The sequence below is a fragment of the Hordeum vulgare genome, chromosome 1H (assembly GCF_904849725.1).
Source record: "Hordeum vulgare subsp. vulgare chromosome 1H, MorexV3_pseudomolecules_assembly, whole genome shotgun sequence".
NCBI classification, from domain to species: Eukaryota; Viridiplantae; Streptophyta; class Magnoliopsida; order Poales; family Poaceae; genus Hordeum; species Hordeum vulgare.
This window is the reverse complement of record NC_058518.1, coordinates 72,576,284-72,581,522: the sequence shown is the minus strand read 5'-3', so window position 1 is coordinate 72,581,522 and position 5,239 is coordinate 72,576,284. Positions and strand designations below refer to the sequence as shown.

At 46.2% G+C, this 5,239-nt stretch overlaps 1 long non-coding RNA gene across 1 annotated transcript; it reads right to left on the bottom strand.

The window, feature by feature from the left end:
• Positions 1–1,777: 1,777 nt before the first annotated feature.
• LOC123424805 lies at positions 1,778–5,038 on the bottom strand. The gene is made up of 2 exons (XR_006621739.1): positions 3,878–5,038; positions 1,778–2,014 (listed from the first exon to the last, which is right to left on the bottom strand). It is a non-coding gene; the product is annotated as an uncharacterized LOC123424805 (long non-coding RNA).
• Positions 5,039–5,239: the final 201 nt, after the last annotated feature.

Below are 5,239 nucleotides of genomic sequence, written 5' to 3'. Positions count from 1 at the left end.
AAAGAATACATATATATTTTTGCTACACTATACTATAGCCAATCAAACTCCTTATACCATTCGCCTCTAAATTCCCTACCATCTTCATTGTGTTGAAAATCGTGATCTTTAGGCTGACATGCACCTTTAGAGATATATGCCCTTCTCACTTCATCTCTAATTTCTGGGGTAGCATACTCTTCAATTTGTTTTCGAAGGCCCGGGTCAGGTTCAATCTCAGCTCGATTAAATCTTTGAGGAATATCATCTTGCAAATTATTTGCATCAACCTCTATACTTAATATTGCAGGAACAAGAACTTCTGAACTTGTTGCATTTACTTCAGATTCAAAAACTTGGGGTCTAGACTGATTTACTGGGATAGCCTTGAAAAAAGATTCAATTTGCTTCATCTTCTTAGGTCCCTGTAACATCACAGTCTTGATTAATTTTCAGTGTTCAAGTTTCAAGAATAAGGCTAAGAACGACAACAAATTAAGAAGACTAGGACGATGAAATAACCTGCACCTTGTTTCCTGTGGTGGCTGATCGTTTGTTGTTTTGAGCAGGGACCGTGGCAAACGCGGCGGCGACGACGCTGGCGGCTGCGGCGACTCCGCTTCCCATGAGGACGGCGATGCGAACAGGCGGACTCGCTTCTCCTTCTCCATCTAGTACCATGGGCTAGACGGACCTACGCAGCGCCGACGACTGCGAGACGAGTAGACGACAGTATCGGCCGGCGGCGCGTCCCCACGGTGTGATTGATCCAGGTTGGGTTCAGAAATCAGAACGATCAACCGATCAGGTATTCAGGTCCACAATCGATATAAACTGGATAGTGGATACCACAACATGAGAATTAAGGTCCATGAGTACAAAAGAACCGTCAACATGAGAATTGGGTTGTGTATACCAGAACTAATGGGCTCATCTAATTTTATTTGGCTTGCTTAATTGGCCCATCTATATCTACTGAGCAGTTACTCCACGTGAAGCCTTTTCTTCTTCCTTCATCAGCAGGACTGTTCGTCAGAGTGGGTTCGACCATAGCTTCAGGCAAAGCTGCTCGCCTCCCAATTCCCATGGTGGCCACCGGCCAAAATTAGTAGGGAGGGGGCGTACCCTAGGTTTAATTTTTTTACCCGAAGCGGCCGCCCCTACATGACCCTACGCTGGAGCCGCCCCTGGTCGGAGGTGAGCTTGGGTGACGGAGGGGAGTGGAGAGGAGCGGAGTGAAGTGGCTAGGGTTTGGTCTGGCAAGTGGATAGGGATGAATATATGTGGGGTCGCTACAGGCCAGCGCAGGCCAGGCCGACGCAGGGAGGACGCTCAGGCGCCCCCTTATGCGCCTCATATTTGGCTGGATATGAGGGATATCGGTCAACCCGGGCATTAGAGGCTCGTTTAAGGCGCCCGTCTGGGTCAAAATTTCATGACAAGGCGAGCAGCTCGGGGTTTGAGGGGGTTTGGAGTGCCCGGATGTAGATGCTCTAAGGGGGATCAATGTATTTGGTCTTCGAGGCGGCTGCTCGGTGTGTGTGATGCGTCGCTAGGGACACGTTTGGTTGCTCACATCAATTTTGGGGTGTTTGCATAGATTTCTTAGATGGGCCTGGTTGAGGAAAAGTGGCATGTAACCATCATCTGCACATTGTTTGGTTGCCCGCATATATGTTAGTTCCATGAGTGAACTAATTTTGACCGGTCACGGCCGGTTTTTCGGGATATCAAATTACTAGCAATTGACCCTTGTGTTCACCAGCCCCAGGATTATTGTTAGCTAGTGGACACTTCCTTGATAAAAAAATTCCAAGCAATATAAAATTTGGCGTACAAGAACATGATGGTCTATGGAGTACAATAAAGATTTCTAGTGACTGATGGTGGAAGCGTTTCATGGATCTCAACCGTCTATGAGACTCCATTTTCCACATGAACAGCTGACCTGGATAGCTCCCATCTCGTGTGGCTGCTATCTTCCATGCCTAGGTTGCGGGGTTGTCGTCTTAATGCTCCTCCCTAATATCGCGATCTGGCCAAAACAATAGTCAGGGATAAGCGTGTGAGTACTTTTGAATGTACTCGCAAACATCATGAAAACAGACATATTAAAGTACATGATTTGCATGCACTGAAATTATAATGATATTCAATCCATCATAAGATAAATTCATGGATGCAAATATGAAGGTAATTTCTCCATACTGAAAATAAATAAAAAATCAAGAGAGGAGAGTAAAATAAAAATGGAACATCGGGTGGTAGTCCTCCCCAATAAATTCAAATAAATAAATTAAAATGGTCCAATTGCTTGTGTGGAGCGACACCTCGAAAGGAAGAATATAGAACACGCCTGAGTGGGGCGTCTCAGCGATGCTACATAAAGGGCTTATAAGAAAATAATAATAACATGAGTTGCCATAGTTTGGCATCTGGAGCGACGTCACATAAAGGGATCATACTGGAAATAGTGACATGCGTGTCACAATCGGGCGTCTCGAGCAACGTCACATAAAACCTTATATTGAAAAAAATATGAGTATCCAGGTGGTACAACCTTCCCACGGACACTAAAAATTTCATATAAGAGAGGAGGTTAGTCCGTAACAAAAATTTATAATAATGATCATGCATCGCAGTTCATGATTAACATCATGGTTTTATTAGTTCCTCCGAAGACCGACACTAAGAATGATACTTGACCTATCCCAGACTGTAGTCTTTGACTGCAGACTATATATTATACTCTGCAGTGGGTGTAATATTTACCCACGAGTAACATATTTGTATAGTCGACCAGGGAGGTCAACTAATTCCCATTACGGTCTTTGAGTTGAAAAAACACCTAACCAGCACACACACCAGATTAACCTCCCGATGCCTGGAATCATCCACGACAATCGTTAAGTAAAACTCTAAGCGACGAGACCACAATCTCGATTATCATGGGATCAAAATATTTATAATGCGCATAGACACGGGCGCTACCCCCTCGGTCCAACCGGAACACGCATGCCCCCGGACCAAGTGACATGCCTATCAAGGGACACCGATATCGTTCATCGTGGCTTCTCTGTATGGTGTGTGCCAAGAAAGGGGTTGATGACTTACTGAACTGTACCCTACCTGAGGCAGGGACATATGGTAGTACAAAAACAAGTATAGGAGTTACTAGAACAAGACTTGATCTACGGACGACTCAGGAGGTTTATGTTTTCCCTGCATGGTTAGCATAATATAATTTGCCTCATAATTATTGAAAGACTTACCACTTAGCATGCCCCAACATGCCTTCACTAATTATCCTCGTCACAATTAGATATCAGTTCCATGGTCATGTCTACTCGAGACAAGACCTTACTTCGGATTTCATCCGAACCATCATAGGCATATGTGGCAAGAGGTAGTAAATGTTGTCATACATCCCTCATTTTCAACACAAAATAGTTTCCCATCATTTACCTTTATGCAAGGATGTTTTCTATATGAAATCATTTTATTTCAATAACTTATTCATGCATTCATTTACTATAACAAACAACCACTCAACTTATATTCCATCGGTGTTCAAGATGTTTGCCTTAAGGATGTAGAAAAGATGGGTGCACTCCCAAACTTTGAAATTTGATCTTCCCTCCAATTTCCTATTTTGAAATTATTCAAATTAATTCGCAATTCTAAAACAATACTAAAAAGTTGTTTGGAAGATTTTGAAATGAATACTACAATAAACTAGATGAAATTTTAGGAATTTAAGAAAAAGAATCAATTCATTTGGAGTTGTAGTTTAAAAGTTAAATCCAGTCAAAGTTCAACCAAATATATGGTTTTTCCATAAAATGGAAAAAGAGAAACGTTTAGCTCGGAACACGTTTTCAGAAGAGAGCAGACATACTCTGTGTAAATACGCCTCCACTTAAACCAACACGCGGTGTGTGTGTCGCTAACAGTGGGTCTTTCTCGCCCACTTGTCAGATTTGAGGAGTCCAACTCGCCATCTCCTTATCTGGCCGAGCGGAGTGCGACCTCTGGCGATCCTCGCCAGTGATGGGGAGCACGACGATGGACGACGACCACACCATCGAATTCAAGGGCTCTCCGCGATCATGCAGAGGTGTAGTGAGGTCGCCGTGGTGGACGGAGTCGTCGTCGGTGAGCTCATCCGAGAATTTGTGGCGGAACCAAAATCGGCTTTTCCTCCTTTGGTCCATCTCCGACCAAATTGAGCTTGTGGGATGGAACGGTTGGTGCACTAGGGTGCTGTTGGAGGAGGAAATTGAGGGGGAAGGGCGTTGGTGCACTGGAATTTGACCAGAGAGTGGCGGCGGGCATGGTTGCACGAGAGGGGGAAGACGACGAGCTTTGATTGAATTGGTTCTAGGGAAGGATTTCTACGGCTGGAGATGTGTTGATGCCGAGCGGAGGGAGTTTGAGGCGTCCTATTTATAGGAGGGGGAAGGTTGGTTCGCTGCAACCATGGTGGTTCACCGCTACTGTCGTCGGAGGGGCGGCGTGGCGAGGCCAACATGGCTAGGAACTTGTGGACAAGCTCTAAGACCGTTCCAAGGGGCAGCTGGTGAGCGGAGGAGGCTTTGGCAGAGCCGACCAGGGCAGAGGTGGCTGCAGACGACGACGTGCCGCCAAGGAGCTACAGCGGCGGTGTTGCAAGGCACGAGGTGATGGTCAGGAGAGAGGGCATTGGAGCGGCTCTGCGAGCAGGGGAAAGGCCGGGGCGAGTGGGAGGGCGTGGTAAGTCGACGCGGCGGCTCGACGCGGGTGTGTACAATGTGCGCGCTCTGCTCGCGCTCCGGGCACGCGCACCAGGTGCTCGATGCAATGCCAAACTTCCTTAGTTGGCCCTGCTGCAAATGCAACTCAACATGGTTAGGCTAATGAGCAAAGAATGCTAGTGGACATGCTGATTTAGCGAGGCAAGCAAGTCCCTAATGCATCTTTAAGAGCTTGCAAAATTCTCTTATGCACACAAGGTGCCTGATAGAATGTTAGGGCAATTTAAAAAAGTTTTTTTGCAACCAAATTTTGCAGAGTGAGGTCTCTTTAGAGCCAGTTGTGGGTTGTGCAAGATGATTCTCCTGTTGCCTACAATCGCTGGCACGATGACCTGGATGACCACACTTGAACCACATCCCATCTTCAGGACGGGAAGGAGGAACTCGGGGTGGTGGAGCTAGGATCTCGGCTGCCTAGCTGGTGGAGGAGGCAGACGAGGTGTAACATAAGATGACCTTGGAGCAGG